This window comes from Hipposideros armiger, unplaced genomic scaffold (assembly GCF_001890085.2).
Source record: "Hipposideros armiger isolate ML-2016 unplaced genomic scaffold, ASM189008v1 scaffold_480, whole genome shotgun sequence".
Taxonomy (NCBI): domain Eukaryota; kingdom Metazoa; phylum Chordata; class Mammalia; order Chiroptera; family Hipposideridae; genus Hipposideros; species Hipposideros armiger.
Genome location: NW_017731830.1, coordinates 241288 through 258360, shown reverse-complemented (window position 1 = coordinate 258360; position 17073 = coordinate 241288). Strand labels below are relative to the sequence as shown.

At 48.0% G+C, this 17073-nt stretch overlaps 1 protein-coding gene across 1 annotated transcript in view; it reads right to left on the bottom strand.

The window, feature by feature from the left end:
* The window catches only part of GPR139 (G protein-coupled receptor 139), a 39333-nt gene that overhangs the window by 3006 nt on the left and 19254 nt on the right, over positions 1–17073 (bottom strand). The gene's annotated exons all lie outside the window — the stretch shown is intronic.

The following is a 17073-nucleotide window of genomic DNA, read 5'->3' as shown; positions in this document are numbered from 1 at the left end:
TAATGATGTATCATTTTTCTTGGGGTCAGACATGTATTGAAAATGCATCCACTTAATTTCCAATCAGTTTTAAAAACAAATGTCTTTTTGAATAAGACACACCTGGAAAGCCACTGGGGACTCACTTAAAATGATATTCTAATGGATAATATCTGGAAATCATCTGCATGCTTATTAATTCTCACAGTCAGCCCTGAAATTTGAACACGATTAATCCTACTTTGCAAACAAGGGCCTCAGAGGGTTTATGTCCCTTGTCTGAAGTCCAGCGACAGAGCTGGCATCTGTCTCTTTTAAAACTATTATCCAATAGTTGACATGTAAAGAATGTAATCATATACATACCCTGGTGTACTCAAACAAATTTTAACATTTTGCCGTATGTGCTTCAGTTCTTAAAAAGAAGAAACGACACTGGAGATACACCTGAAGTCCCCTGTGAAATTGCTGTGGCCACTTTTTCCCTTCTTCCTTCTTTTTGCCCCTAGAGGCAGCCACAGTGCTGCCAGTCATCAGGGCCGTGTTTGTAAACTCATCTTTTCTTTTTTACAGAACTTGCCATTCAACATGTTGCGTTTTTCACCCAACATTATGTTTTTGAGACCTATGTTTGTTGATGCTTGTAGACCTATTATAACTCACTCCTTTTAATGATTATGTAGCATTCCACTGTGTACTAACTGCAATTTATTCATATACATATATACACACACACATATATGCACACATGTCTATATATGTCGATATCTACATATACACACATCAGACATGTACACAAACATGTCTACATGTGTATACTCGTACATATGCACATTATATAGACATACATGTGTGTACATATGTGTGGGAAAAGAATTCTAGGCAGCGGGCATGGCAAGTGCAAAGGCCCCGAGGTGGCAATGAGCTTGGTATTCGTGAAACAGAAAGAAGGCCTCTTATCAGTCCTATTATCATCCCCATTGTACAGATGAGGAAACGGAGGCTTGGAGTTTTAGCTAATTTGCCCAAAGCCACACAGTGAGTGAGTGGGGGAGCCAGGAGGTGATTCTAGGTCTGTCTGACTTGAAGGCATATAAAGTTCTGTTTTGTTGATTTTTGGTCGCAGGAAAGGGTTCTCAACTATGCCTTAGGTTGCCCTTGACTTAGGAAAGTACCATCCTGTCTCAGAACCTCTTTTTTTCTGTCCTTTAAGCAATACCCACATTCTCTCTCATGTCCCACCTTGCCACTCTCCTCCCAGCTTCTAAGGAGGCAGGAATGAATAAATTCTGGGGTTCCCCCCCCCCGAAAAAATGTTATGCATATTCTGCAGAGAGCGATATCACCACCATCTCTCACTCCCCAGTTGAACCCTAGAAGTGTGGTGCTCAGAATTCTCCATATCCAAACTCTAAAAATATTTCCGCCCCATCTAATGAATGCTTTAAGTCAGGCAAGTCATCAACGCCAAACAAAATTGCTAGGTATTCATATTTGACATTTCCTTAAGTTTCTTGTCATTGCCTCTCTTGAGAAATGAACCCGCAGACACCGAGTTTCTCATTCTTTTCATACAGGTAGACTCCCCCCGTCCCCCTCAAGGCACCATCAAGGACACTTAGGAAATCCTTGGGATGAGGGAAATGTGTAAGCCATAGAGACCCACAGGGGACCGATGCCTGGGCATTGATTTCCTGAAAAAGAAATGAGAAGGTAGAGTTTTCAACTCTTAAGGCCTGCTGTTTGCTATAATTCCCCACATCAAAAAATCCTTTCATTTCCACAGTGGCACACTTTTCCCCAAAGAAACACGGTGGTGTTGACAGAGTCTGTGAGTATTTAGAAAGGGTGAATGAGCGAGGAAACTTGTCTATCACTGCCTGAAATTCCATTTCTCAGCTTTTCTCTCAAACTAACTAACCCAGGAGTCTGCTGTGGAAACCCAGCCGATCCCATTCGAGCTAGCCCCAGGGAACTTCATGGTCAAAACGTAAATGCTTGGGGGCGACCGGTTAGCTCAGTTGGTTAGAGTGCAGTGCTCATAACACCAAGATTGCCGGTTCTATCCCCATGCGAGCTGATGGGTCCTGGAAAAAACACATTGTTCCCCAATTAAAAAACAACAAGTCAATGCTTCTAGAAAGCAAATCCTTTCTGTCGATGGTGTCATTGGAGAGGTTTAAGCTCCTGGGTAGCACAAAGCTCATGTTTGTGATTCCAAAGCTTCTTGGTTATATATATATTCTTGGGGGGAGTCGTGTCCTGGACTTTGCGGCTTACTGTGCTCAAACTTGAGAGGATTTTGGGAGTGGCTGAGAGAAGGACACCGGTGGGGCTGTCTGACCCCACCGCTGACCGGTCTACTGGTGCAGAGGGAAAGGTCAGGGTTTCCAGAGGTATTCTCTGTGTCCATGAGGACTAAGAGGTCTCTGCAGGGTCCTTGGGAGAGGCAGCTGGAACAGAACACTGACGGGGGCGTTCTGAGTGTAGGCCTCTGAGTTCTGTTCTGTTGCCTTTACTTATTTTGTCTTTGAAAGTTAGTTTTTTCAATTATAAAAGTAAAACACACTTGTAGAAAAATTAAGTGTGATATCAGTGTATAGTCATATTATTAGCTGACTTTGATTGAGCATTCACTGTGAACGGGGCTCTTCTAAGCATCTTACACACAAGATTAATCACTTAATCTTCACCACCTCCCTATGAGATTGGTACTGTTATTTAAGAGCATCGCTGCTCAGAGAGGTTAAGTAACTTGTTTGAGGTCACACAGCAAGCGAGTGGTGAGCCAGCCCAGTAAACCAGTCTTCTTGTTTCCTGAGTTTATACATTTAGCTACTACTTACAAAGTGAAAGTCTGCCCAAATCCCATTTTCCAGAGAGGATGCAGTATCTAGCCTCACAGATGGTCCACATGAGCCACATCTCCTGGTAGTCATGCCTTTGTATAGTCCTCCCCTGGAGTTGGAGCTGGTCCTCTGACTTAATTTTTGACCAATAGACCATGACAGGAGTGACACTACATGTCCAGGTCATAAGTGGTCTTTTGAATACTTCTGTTGGGTGTTCCTTCTCGGAACCCAGCTGTGAGAAGCCCAAGCCACATGGAGAGGCCACGTGCTGGGACTCTGGTTGAAAGCCCAAGTGAGCTCGTAGCTGACATCCAGCAGCCATGAGAGCCATCTTGAGCCAGCTCAGTGGAACCCCTATGTGACTGCAGTCCCAGCTGCCCCCTGGCTGCAAATGTAGGGGACAGCCCCAGCGAGAACTACCCCGTTGAGCCCCACCAGCCCAAGCGCCATGATAAACAATCATCAATGGTTGTTTTAAGCCTCTGAATTTTAAGGTGGTTTGCTATGCTACAGCAGATAATCAGGACAGGGATTTGGTCACCATTTGGTGTTGACATCGCCAGGATATTTATATGCCTATAGTTATAAGGATAATTAGTAAAATGACTGTCACCGCAAAAGGAGATCTTACAATCATATTGTTGTGCAAGTTGATTTTTTTGTTAGAAATAAATCATGGATTCTTTTCCCTCTATGTCAATAATATTCATGAAATATTTATCCATGGCTGGACATTACTTATTTTATTTTCCGTTAAGCATCTTGGTATGTTTCTGTAGAAGAAATTCCCCCAAGTAGAAATGCTGGTTTAAAGGTTCACACACTAATTTCCCCTCCCCTCCCTGCCTCCCTTCCTTCCTATAGGTAGCTGAGAGACTTTGTTGGAGCTACAAGAGGGTTTAGGTTAGACACCAAGAAGAACTTTTTGATTGTAATGGCAGTTACGTGAACAGAGCAGGCCACTGACACCACAGTTGCTCGGTCCACACAGGCCTTCAGAAAAGGACAGAGAATACCTTACCCAGGCTGATTCAATTCCTGAAATGACCTCCTGCAAATCATCCTTTTCTGCATCCTGAATTATGTTCTTGTGAATTTCCCCAAAGAGAGCCATTCACCCCTTTAGCCATCATCCCCTGTGACTTACATGCATCCCTCCTCCTTCAGTTGCCTTTTGCACTAGAAGAGTCAGCCCTCACGTTTTGCAGACATACAGGACCCCCCCTGGCACCATGAGCAATTCCAATGGTGCTCCCCTAGCTGTTCCCAGGAGGTGCCCGAAGGACAGACTGGTGGGAAAAGCAACATCTAAGCCTCCCAAGCGAGCAGGCAGCACTGCCCTTGTTTAGCTCAGCAGGGGAGTGCAGACTGAACTGCGTGACGGGACATCACCTCTTGGAGGCTGTCCCTCCCTCACTGTTACCTGCTCTATCTACTCTTGAAGTGGAAGGAAGGGAAGATAAAAAGATGATGATGTAAGCAGGACGCGGCCGTTCAGTTGGTTTGGCCTCTGCGGATGGTGCTACAAGGTCTTCAGGAGGTCCTGCCCTGAGGGCTCCCCAGAGAGGAACCGGGGAAGGATTTGCTGAGGGCAGCTGTCCCACAGTGTGGGCACTGCCAGCTGGCCAGTGGCCATCCTTGTCTCCCATTGTTCCCGCTTTCCCCAAGGCAGAAGTTTGGAATAAAATGGGTTATTAGGGGCACAAAACTGACCGTAGGTGAGTGACGTGAAGGTAGGATGTTGGGACCCCACCCCACGGGATAGGCCACCCCTGAGCGATGGCTTCCAGCTTCCTGGAAGGGCTCCCAAGGGCCATTTGGTCTTTTTTGCTCTTTGCAGGCTGAGCCTCACCCCCAATTTATCCAGGCACGTAAGAACCTATCCTAGTTGGAAGAGGTTGTGAGGTGTAGTGGTTTCTCTCTCTGAGCCTCAGTTCCTCCATCTGTGAAATGGGCACATAACAAGCAGTACCCTCATAGGAATAACGTATGAAAGGCTTAACTTAGTGGAACCCTCATAAACGTGAGCTAGCATTACTTTTTATACCTGGCCCGTTCAGCAGACAGTTGTTGAACTAGAGGCCAGGCCCAGCGCTGGGCGCAGAGATGAGGAGAAGAGAGTGTGAGCGGTTAAGGAATCCCAGAGAAGGTTCTAGTTTCCCGGCATGGGTCTTTCCAGGCACTAGCAACCGTGTCCCCCTATGTGGACATTGTCCATCGCCTCTCACCCAATCCTTCCAGCTGCAATGCTGTCCTGCCCCTACCCTCACATTGCTCCAGCGTTTGCTGGAGATGCTCATGGTCATTATCTATGGAACCACATACCCTGAAGAGCCCTTCTTACATGATGACTTAGTTGTCTCCACATTCTCTGATGAAGCCTTTGTTCTTTAAAAATTCTTGTGCTTATTTTGATAACTCCCTTTCTTTGGAGCTTTCGTATTATGTTCACTTTTTTTTTTCCCTTTGGTGACCCCTGTTTGTCACCACATTTCGCACTTGAGTGGATTCTCTTCGGAGCCAGGGTCAGCGTTTCCTCTTGTCTTTGAATCCCACTTTCTTGGGTCTCAGGCCAAAAGTGAGAGCACAGCCTACGCGAGTCAAGGATGGCAAAAAACGGTTCATCTTCAATCGATTGGTAGTGGCTGTTGGGCGCCCTGCTGAAATGTATTCTCCAGCCATGCCTGAGCTTAGCAATGCTGCCATGGATTGGTGATGTCTGCCATGGTCGAACAAATGTTGTGGGTTTGTCACGAGGGTCTTGGGTCAACCAGATCCATGATTGCAGGCTTCCTGGCTTTCCCCAGAAATTAACAAAGCAGCGTAGAACAGAAATAGTAGACCAAGCAGGGCTGCGTCTTGCAGATGGAGAGTCAGCAAGCCCTGAGATGGCTGCCATCCCAGCGCAGCCTGACTCAGGGCAACGGGGAAAGTGAGTCAGCATCCGGGCTGCTGCGGGGCTGGAGCCAGCCTTGCCAATCAATTGGCCTTCTCCTGCCAATCAATTGGCCTTCTGCAAAATTGGCTCTGGCTTTTGGACCAGGGGCAGTTTCTTTGGGTAACCATGACAACTGCTAGGTCTCAGCTGGGAGACCACATTCAAATTGGTCAGCAGGCTCAAATGTTGCCAGACCATCCTTCTCAGTGCCAACTTTCATTTTCTTATTGACGACCATACCTCGAGCACCTACTGTGTGCTGGGTGGCCTCGTATAGATAAGATGCTTTTATGTGATTTGCTGATGGACATTTTTATATGAAAAGTTATGCACCGAGTTTTAATGGTATTAGAGGAATGATGTTTTTTCCATCTAGGGTAGTGATGAAAGCCTGCTTATAAAATAAGTTCAGTTTATGTAAAACGTAAGTTGATTTCAAGAAAACTATAAGGGGATAACAGTGTCAGTGGAGTGGAATCTCTGGTCCGCATTTTACAACTGAGGAAACAGATATTCAGAGAGGGTTAGCCACCTGCCCAAGGCGGCACAGCTGGTAGGTCGAAGAAGCATTTTGAAAATGCTGTAAGGTGCCATCCAGGGTCAGGTTCTGTGACAAGTGATGGATGCAGCTGTGTTTTCTCAGCTCGGGGGGTTTGCCACAGAGACAGATGGGGACTTGAGTTGGCTGGTGGTCCAGCAGACACAGAGGATTAAGTTACCATAAAGGACAGGCGCAATCAGCTGGCATGTATGTGGTGGCATGAGGGAAGTTGGGGGAAGAATGCCCTTCAGACGAATTGTAGCGCCTTGGAGAATACCCGCCACCCCCAGCCCCTGGGGATAAGTAGGAGGTAAGAGACAGTAAGCTCATCTCTGCCCCCCGAGGATCTACTCATTTTCTTGAAGTCCGGGGCATATGATCGAGACCCTCGCCACTGCCCCTCCCAGTATCGAGGGATGCTCCCCACTGACAGTTCCCCCTCGTAGTCTTCTTGGGCTCCGTGTCCGCCCACGCTGCCCATCCCTCCCTTCCGGCTGTGACTGCCTTGTGCACAGGATGCTCATTTGTTTTTGCTGTTTTGGACCCAGGGTGCCTGGGGACTAACAGGAAGTCAGAGGCTTCCGGGGCTCTTCATCTCAGTTCACGGGGGTGTCAGAGGCTAATTGTGGTTCTGCTCGGGTTGTCGCTGTTTGATTAAACATCCCGAGCCGAGCACCATCCATCTGCCTCCCAATGGCTGCCAGGGGTAGGTATTTTTAGCCGCGGGCAAATAGCTTATCAATTGTGCATATAAAACACAGCCAACACAAAGCCTTCATTTCCTGTTGCTGGTCTTCTTCCTTTCAGGCAAGGACAACAGAAGAATTAAAAGGGGGTTGGCGCTCACTTAGTCATTCAACAAACACTGAGCTGCCCACTGAGCACCAGGCACGGAGCCAGACACAGGGAGGCAGCGATGCATGCACACACAAGTGGCTCGAGTCCACATGGAGCTTACAGTCTATTCTGACCAGAGGAATTCTGTTCTGCTACCTGCTAGCTCTGGGTAAGTCACACATTTTTCTGGGCCGCCATCTTTCATTTAGAAAGCATGTGCTGTGTGCCACTCACAGTGCTGAGGCTGGCGGCAAGGGGAGGGAGGCATAAAGGGAAGAGGCGGTGTGACCAAGGAGGCCCATGCATTTTGGGGGTGGGCCATGGAGAGAAAGTGGCAATGTGTTCAGGCATCTGGGTTAGGGAAGGCTGCCCAGAGACAGGAAGGAGGAGATGGGGATGGGCACGCGCCCATCTCTGGTAATGGCCTGAACAAAGGAGGCCCAGGCCATGTTTCTAGCCTTAAGGCGTCTCATCCTACGGATGCCCGCTGGGTGCCCTGTAGCTCAGGCCACATAGAAACAGTAGCAATGTTGGCTTTGCACCCCTGGCTGCTTTCCACCGTGCATCCTGCTTCAAGTGTCTCCAACTTAAAAAAATGAAAAGTGACATCTGGAAAAAAAAGTTTGCTACAATATACAAAGGTTTCAGAGCATGTTGTTATGGTGAATCCACCCACCAGGGTTCCATTAGTATAGACACCCCAGAGCTGCCCCCACTCTGGTGCTTCAGGAGGCATTTCAGAGGCTCTCAGTGTCACCCCTCAACACAAGTGGCAAAGAGGACAGATGCTGGGGCCAGCCTGCGAGGGTTCAAACCTGCCTCTGCTGCTTTTCAGCTGTGTGACTGTAGGCAACTTGCTTAACTTCCCTGTGCCTCAGTTTACTCATCTATAAAAAGGATGATAATATGGCACCGTCACAGGCTTTCATGAGCATTACATGAAATAATATGGGAGAAGTGTCCAGAACAGTGCCTGGTACCATGCATGCTATATAAATTTTACCATCATTATTATGAGGTGGGTTAGAAATCCAGAGGGCAGGAGGTGTGTCCAATTTGCTTATTATTATTAATATGTTGCCAACCTCTTACACAGTTTCTGGCATGTAGCAGGAGCTCAATAAATATCTGTTGAATGAATGAATGAATGAATGAATGAATGAATGAATAACAACAGGTAGAAATAAACACAGCATCACAGACGTGCCAAAGGGCTGGTTAACAGTTTTGAGTAGACTGGAAGTTACCAAAGGTTTACAGGTAATGTGATCAAGGGTAATTGGAAATTAATTTGGTGTTCAGTGCGTGAGAGAGATCTTTTTGAGACTGTCAGCTCCCTGAGAAGAGGTTTTGTGCCGGAATCTTCTGTGTGAATCGCATTCAGTTCAACATAAATTTAGTGATGCCCATACATACCAAGCCTGGATCAGGCTCTCAGGAGTGCAAGTCTCATTCCTGGGGTTCAGGGTGCTCAGAAGCTACTGGATAAATCATCGCTAAGGGAGCCTGAGGAGCCATTTCAACCTCCCTGCTCCCCTCAGTGGCTTGCAACCCCAGTGGGGCCAGGGGCCAGGCAGATGGCACTCGTGTGTGAGGTGGGCAGGTGGACAGCTCATGACCTGTTTCAAAATGGCAACCACTATTCAGTTCTAGCTGATGGTTTATCGGGAGGGAATGAAAGCCAGCTGTGGCCAGGTCTTCCAGCGTTTCAAGAGTGGCTTGTAAGCTCCCCCATCCCCTCACACTGTGGCCCGTGGGCCGCTGGTTTGAGACCTCTGCTCTACAGTCTACAGTCTTTGCACAGCCAAACATATCCCTCCTACACCCTCAGCTCCCCTCTGCCCTCCCGTAAATGCACCCTGCTCGCCACCTGACGAGCTGGTGCCTGAACGCTCGGCGCTGTCTTACGTGGGCTATTCCTTGTGTCTGGAATGCCTTCCCTGCCCACAGCCCTGGGTTTGGCAGACTTTTTCTTTTAAAGCCTTCCCTGGTCTCCATGGGCTGAGTTAAGAATTTCATTGGCTAGAGTATGTAACAGATTTCTGTAACGACATCCTTTAAAATCTTTACCATCCATTTCCTGGGTGCCCCTGGAAGGCGGGGACCGTGTCTCTTTTCTCTGAGCCTTGAGAGCCTCTCACAGGGCAGCAAAGGGTATGCCCTCCATCAGTATTTGTGGGATGAAAGAGCGATGGGTGGATGGATGGATGGATGGACAGACGGACGGACGGACGAACGGACGGACGGACGGATGCATTCCTCAAAGCACTCACTGTGCGACATTCGTCTGCTTGCTGTCCATTTTGTGGTGTTCCGTTATATGCACGATGACTGATCTCATCACTTTCCTCTGCTGTCTTCTCTCTAAACCCAGTCCCTCTAGGGAGCCTCCTGGGAACTCCTGTCTGTCACCTCCTGTGATGACTGATGAATCTGAGTTCCAATTCCCCATTTCCTTGCCTGGGCATGATACTTAACTCCATTTCCTCATCTGTGTAACGGGGACAAAGCCATCCTCCCGAAGGGCTTGTTAAGAAGAGTGAGTACCTTAGCCTATAAAGCGTTAGGACCATACCTAGCAGGTAGCAGGTATTCAGAAATCTCGTTCATTTCTCTAGAGTGTAACTCTTTCCCTTGCTGAAAAGTGGAGATGGTCAGAGCACCGGCTCTGAAACCAGACTTCGTGGCGTTGAATCCCAGGTTTGCTAATTTTGAGCTGTGTGGTCCTGGCTAAGTATCTTAACCATTCTGTGCCTTCACGTTCCTCACCTGTGAAGTGGGGCGATGAGAGCTGCCTCCTAGGGCTCTGGGGGGGGGGCATTCAGTCAAGCGCTTAGAAGAGTTCCTGGCACAGAAGAGGTGCTCAAGACATGTGATTTTTGCTGCTCACCAGCCCAACCTCCCTCCCCTTTCAGTCACTGTCACAGCGATTGACTCCCAAGGTGCTCAGGCACCTTGCTACAAGCCGCCATGTCTTAGCCAGAAATCTGTTTCTTCCCTCTGGGAGCTTCTAGCCTGGCAGAAGCCAGAGAGAAGGTCCACAGCAGCAGAAGACAGTTATGGGAACACTTAAGAAGGGATAACAGTCTACTCTAGAGGATTGTGGATCATGGAAGGCTTCTTGGAGGAAGTGGCACGCATGCAGTGAATTCAAGTGATGGGGGAGCAAAGTATCCCAACGAGAGGGAACAGAATGTGCAAGGCCAAGAGGCAGGCAAGAGAGGTGGCTGTTGGTGCAGCCAGAAGTTCAGCCGAGAACCGACGTCACAGACCAGAGGTTGGACGCGTGGATGCTGGGCTGCAGATGTGTCTCTGAAGATTTTTCAATCAGTTGCCATAACTACAAATTGGCGTATTCCATGGCCAATTGAGGATGTGAGCTTTCTTTGAAAATCAGGAGGGGAGGCCATGGCTGGGCCCACATTTCCGCGTGGGGCTGCCCTGTACTTCAAGAAGTCCCCACCAGGCCTCCCTCATTTCTGTCACCTGCCTGCCCCAGTCGGGAGAGACAGGAGGGAGTGGGGGAGGGCCTGGTGGGAGAAGGAAGAGAAATAGCAGCATCGATTCTAACTATTCAAGTGGCTTTGCAGCCCATTTTGAGTTGGCTCTGTCCTGCAGCAATGGAGAGTCTTGGAAGGGTTGTAAGCATCAAAGGGTTTCCCTAAAGAAGATGCTTATTATTTCTCTACCAAATAACAGACATTCCTGAAGGGAGATAGGGGTGGGGAGTGGGGGGTGGTGTGTGTGTGTGTGTGTGTGTGTGTGTGTGTGTGTGTGTGTGTGTGTGTGTAGGGGGGTGAAGACCAGAGAAAGGGCCCTTTATATACCTCGTTGAAACNAGTGTACCTGGTGTATAAGACGACCCCCCACTTGGAGGCATATTTTTCAGGGCCAAAAAATCGTCTTATACGCCAGCAAATACGGTAGGTAATCGTAGCAGCCATAGCGGTAATGGTGATGATGATGAGAAAGGATCCTATGCCTTCTTCTGCCGTGAAGAAGTGGTCTTAATAATAAAAACAAGAGCTTCCATTTAGCAGTCTCTTATCATGTGATTCATGTTTTACACCTAATAGTCACTGCTACTTCTCTTACGTTAAAGGTGGGTATTATTAGATCCTTGTTACAGAGGCGGAGATTTAGGATTAGGGTGAGAAAATTGCCCAAAGTTACATGGCTAGTAAGTCACAAAGCCTGGACTTGAACTCAGGTCAGTCCAGCTGCAAAGCATTCACTGCTACACTCTTTAAGAAGGCAGAAGGCGGGCTGGCCAGATGGCTCAGTTGGCTAGAGTGCGAGCTCTGAGCAACAGGGTCGCTGGTTCGATTCCCACATGGGCCAGTGAGCTGCGCCTGAGCTGAGCTGCCGCTGAGCTGCCAGCGGGCGACCAGATGGCTCAGCTGGTGAGAGTGCGTGCTCTTAGCAACAAGGTTGCCGGTTCAACTCCCGCATGAGATGGTAGGCTGCACTCCCCGCAACTAGATTGAAAGCGGCGACTGGACTTGGAGCTGAGCTGCGCCCTCCACAACTAAGATTGAAGGACAACAACTTGACTTGGAGCTGATGAGTCCTGGGAAAATACAATGTTCCTTTTCCCCAATTCCCCAGTAAAATCTTAAAAAAAAAAAAAAGGCAGAAGGTCTTGGGACCGTTTCTGCCAGTGACACTCAAGTCAGCTGCAGGACAGAACTTGTGGTACCATCGTTGGATGCTATCTGCCGGGTCCAGACCGCCTGGACCTTCCTCGCTGCCCCAAGGAACAAAAGCCTTTCCCTGCCTGCCCAGCATTTCCTGGAATGAATAGGGCACTTCTTGGTCGAACAAGGAAGGGATGGGCTTCTTTCTTGGCAGAGGTGCAAAGGCAAGGAAGTGTGAACGCGTGCTGTGTTTGCAGAACAGTAAAAGGACAGGCTTGGCTGGCATGAGGGCCGCGGGGAAATGAGGCATGAGAATTCAAGAATCCAGTGTGATAACCTCAGTGAAATGGCTTTGCAAACTCCCAAGGTTGTTGTGGGGACTCAAGGATACCATGCACGCCCGGGAAGCGGCTTTGCACGCGGGAAAAGCATTTAGGCCAATGTTAATTATCAGAGGTGGCCTGATTCTTATCGGAGCGAGATAGCGGAAAATTAAAATAGTGGCTAATTTCTCTGGAATCCACCCTCTCCAAAGCATGCATAAACGAAAAATTCTAATTTCATTGCTCTCGTCTGCTTTTCTCAGATGAATAGATTGTCATAGATTTCAGAAGCAAATACAAATGCAGTCCATTTCTTGGTCATTATCAATTACACTGCCAGGCTTTGGGACTTGCAGTCATTTTTTTGTTGCCCACCCATAAGACCATGTCCAGCTAATTCTTTATATAAATACCTCTTCGATGCATCCTGTCTTTTCTCTTCCCTTGATCATCCTGATATGGGGAGCTCTGAGAGGGCGGGTCAGTCTCCATCTCATTTTGGGTCACATTCTTAGTCGCTGGCTAGCACAGTACCTGACACATAGTAGGCACTTGGTAAATTTGCTTGGTGCAGCCTGTAAGTGTAGATGTCACCATATTACACTTGGGTTACTGCAGGGACTTCTTGGCTCTGCCTAGGCCCCTGTCCCTCTGTTCTTGGAAGTGTTTGCGTTTGCTCAAAAATTCAATCGATGTTCCTCAGCTTAATAAAATACTATTGGTAAACTAATTTAACTAATTTTCAATATAATTTAATGAATTTTCAATAATGCTACTAATAAAGAATCCAAACCTGCCGGTTAGCCCAAATGATAAGGTAGGAAACGAAAATAAAAGGTGTAATTATTCAAGAAGGCACCTGGGTGATTTTGGAACCAAAGCAGTGTCCTGAGCAGAAGTGCGATTGAGCAGATGGGACCCGGGCTCCGGGTCCCTATGTCTGGGTCAGATGAGTGGCTTTGCCATAGCACTCACTGCGTGACCTTGAGCCACTTCATGACTTACCATGTGCCTCAGTTTCCTCGTCTGGAGAATGGGGTAATAACAGCACCCACTTCATGGTTAGAAGGAGTAGTTAATTCAGGGAAAGTGCTTGAAACAGTGCCCAACAGACAGTAGGCACGCGACTAAAGTTATAGTTACGGTAAAGGACTATTAGTTTCGTTTCTACCATCAATCTTGCTATCCGACTTTTAGCCATGGACACTGCTGTGGGGGGATGTGATGATGGGGGAGGCACGAATGCAGTCATTGGCCCCTGGTTTGGGGCCCCCATGTCATCCTGAGCTGCTCTTCAGAACAGTGAATTACACTATTGGGTCAAAGGTTGAACCATATAAAATGGACTTTTTAAAGGGTAAAAAAATGGCCAAATGTTGACAATTTCACATGGTACAACCTAACAATTTTCAATTTACTGGTTTTGCCCATTGGACATTACAAGTCTCGAAAGCCTGGGCTAAGTTTACTCATTTCTCTCAGCCCCCATCTTTGGCAAAAGTTCAAGAGCACAGTTCTGCTCAGCACACATGTATGACATGGAAACAGACTTGTGGCCAGAACACACATTGCATATGGGGTCCCAGGAAGGAGGAAGGTGAGCCAGACAGGAGGGGCAAAAAGTCTGTCCTGAGAGCACCCCCCACTGCTCCCCAACTCAGGAATGGGGGTGATGCCTTCCTCTTTGTCCCATGGTCAGGGGCTTCCTTCTAGAACATCACACTCTAATCTTTACATTACGGTAGTTTGTTTCTTCATCTCTCCCAACTTGACAAGGTCCTGAATTCAGGATTCAGAGGGATGACTCCATTTTGGGGGGGCATTCCTGCCTTCGTTAGCTCTGTATATTTAGTGAGACGCTGAGCTCTGGCTTTGAGGTCTAAGGAGGTAGCTTCGGTTTTCAGCCTTGCTTTCCAAATAGTAACTTAGAAAGCTAACTCTGCCGAGCTTCAGTTTCATGATGGATGAGAAAGCCCTTTGTAAATTTTAATTCGCTTTGCATATTGGCCAACTCTTCATTAATATTAATGGCGGTTATTGATGGTGCCTTTTAAGCATTAGGAATAGAGCGTGGCCCGTAATAGGTGGTCAGCAAACATTCACGACCTGAACTGGACTTGGGATTCTGAGCACTTGCCCGAAATGGAGCCCACTTATGGCTGATAAAGGAAACCTTGGAAGGATTTGAAAGACGACAGATTTTTTTTTCAGGGGAATTGTTTTTTATCACAAGCTGCTACTTTCAAAAAAAAAATTAAAAAAGAGGCAGCTCAATTTTCATTTTGTGAGAGAGGTGTGGGGTGGAGAGGGAATTCATCCGCCTGTCCTTGCTTACAAATAATTTTAACTAATTAAACCATATGCTTGGGGAGAGGGCAGTCGGGACACTGGGAGAGTTCTCAGTCAGGAAGGCATAGTCCCTCAAAGCGTCTGCAGAGAGCAGGCTGGCAGAATGAACCACGACAGAGGTCTGTACACGCAGTATTTGTTTTTCCCAGTGCCCTGAATACCAATGTCTGCAGCAGACCCAATGGCAAGCACAGAGCACAGGATGATGCACAGGCTCATCACATCTCAGCTTTGTTGCCCAGTAACTGAATTACCTTGGGCAGGTCACTTTACTTCTCAGAGCCTCAGTTCCCCACCTGCCAAATGGGGATGATAGAGGTGCCACCTCCCAGGCACTGTCATGAGGATGAAATGAGGCAACATGGGGCAATGGGTTTGATCTAGTGCTTGGCTCAGAGTAAGTGCTCAGTAAATGGTGGTGGTGGTGGTAATGATGGTGATAAAGCAGATGGTTCTGATCAAGCTGTTGTCTTCAGTTTCTTCCATGTTAGTATGGAAATTACACTTATGGGATTAAGAAGACAGTCATTTGTTCATCCATACATGCATGCATGCATCCATCCATCATTCATCCATCTATTCATCCATCATCCATCTTATCTATCCATCCATCCACCCATCCTTCCATCCACCCATCCATCCATCCGTCCATCCATCCATCCTTCCACCCACCCATCCATCCATTTATTCTTCCATCCATCCATCCATCCTTCCATCCTTCCAATACTTAGCAAGCCCCTTACCATATGCTGAGGCCCACCAGAGGGTATTGGAGTCAAAGAGAAAACTCTGGCTCCATGCCTACTATTGAGGGCTCATAGCCTAACTCAGCATCTTTTTGATGTTCCCAGGCAGAGATAAGTCTCCACAGGAATTTAAATGCCTTGCCGTCACCCCATTACAGAATGTGTCACTCTGCATTATGATTATTGACCTGCCTTTCTACCTAACTAGAGTGTGAGTTATTTAAGGGCAGGGACCATTTCGTGGTCATCTTTGTCTTCTTCCCCATCGCTATTCCCTAGAACCCCTGGCACAAAGTAGGGCCCCCCAAGTGGAGCCTTGTCCTTAACGCAACCCAGAGCACCCAGGTGGGGGTCTGATAGAAAATTCTTGTCAGTCATGAGAAGAAAACTCTTGTTTGCTAAGCACGTGCTCTGTGCCAGGTACTTTATGTACAGTTTTACGTATTCCCTTCAACAAGGGGGCTCTCTTATCCCATTTAGAGTGGGTGGGAAGAGGCGATGAAGCCAAAAGTGTGATGCTCTAAATGGATGTGTATGTGTGTGTGTGTGTGTGTGTGTGTGTGTAGGGGGGTGAAGACCAGAGAAAGGGCCCTTTATATACCTCGTTGAAACTTTCAAACACGGGTTGACATTGTAGCTCCCTCGTCTGTAGAACTTGACCGGGGCCAGCAGAAACATACCCCCTTGCCCCTCTTGGGCTAGCAGGGAAAGTTCCGTGGGATTTGGATGTTCAAGAACACTGGAGAGTTCTCTTAGGCACGTCACCGGCTGCACGTTCTCCAAGGGCCAGGGAACGTCCTGTTCCACCGTGGGACCTCCATTCTCCCAGCAGATGTGGGGTTGAGTGGATGGACAGGGAACAGGCCATGCCCAGACAACAGTGTCTAATTACCCGGGGACCTCGGGAAGCAATTTTCTCTGGTTGGAGAAATTGGTTTTTGTGCCTCCAGCCTGTGCGCACAGCCGAATGACATGTAGGCCAAGGAGGCATAATTATATGGAAATGGTGTTCTGTTTGGGAACTTCTAAAAACCCACCTCTGCGCGCTGGGAGGGGGCAGACAGAGAGCAGCTTCCACTGGGCCCGAGCTGGGTGCGGCTTGCTTCCCCGTGACTCTGGAGGGGCCTGTTTCTTTTCTGGCTTCGGGACAGCTGCCCGAATGTCACACAGAAAAAGCAGCAGTGGTAACGAGCATGGGCGTTGGATCCAGATCCGATGCATACTTGCTGTGTGACCTTGGGCAAGTTACCTAGCTTCTCTGGGCCTCCATGTGCTCATCCGTAAGATGGGGCTGATTGGGAGTACTAAGTTAATGCACAGAAAGTGCTTAGAGCATGGGCTGCAGAGCAGACACCACGGAAATTGTGGCCCCTGTTCCCCTCTCCATCACATTTTGCTCCTGCCTACCATCTGTCCCAGCTAAGAGGACCCACTGTACCGGAGGCTCCCCCAATGAGCCACTCCCTCTCCAGCCCCTGGGCCTTCGCTTGTTCAGTTCCCTCTTCCTGTAACCACTTTGTCTGCTGGTCATTAACAAGCCTGCCCAGCACCAGTGGTAACCGACCCATGCCTCCTGCGCTTTGCTCTACCGCTGCCGCCTGTGACAAAACAAAACTGCCTCCTGTTCTCATTTCCAAGAGAGGACAGGGAAAGGGTCTGTAGGAGAAGAAAGTGGGTTGTTTCCCCTTTAGCAACAAGGGAAAAATGTACCGTATTTGCCGGCGTATAAGATGACTGGGCGTATAAGACGACCCCCTAACATTTCCACTCAAAATACAGAGTTTGTTATATACTCGCTGTATAAGACTACCCCCTCTTCCGCACACCTTCCACACACCAAATAAAAGGTAAAACAATATCAGATTTGATTT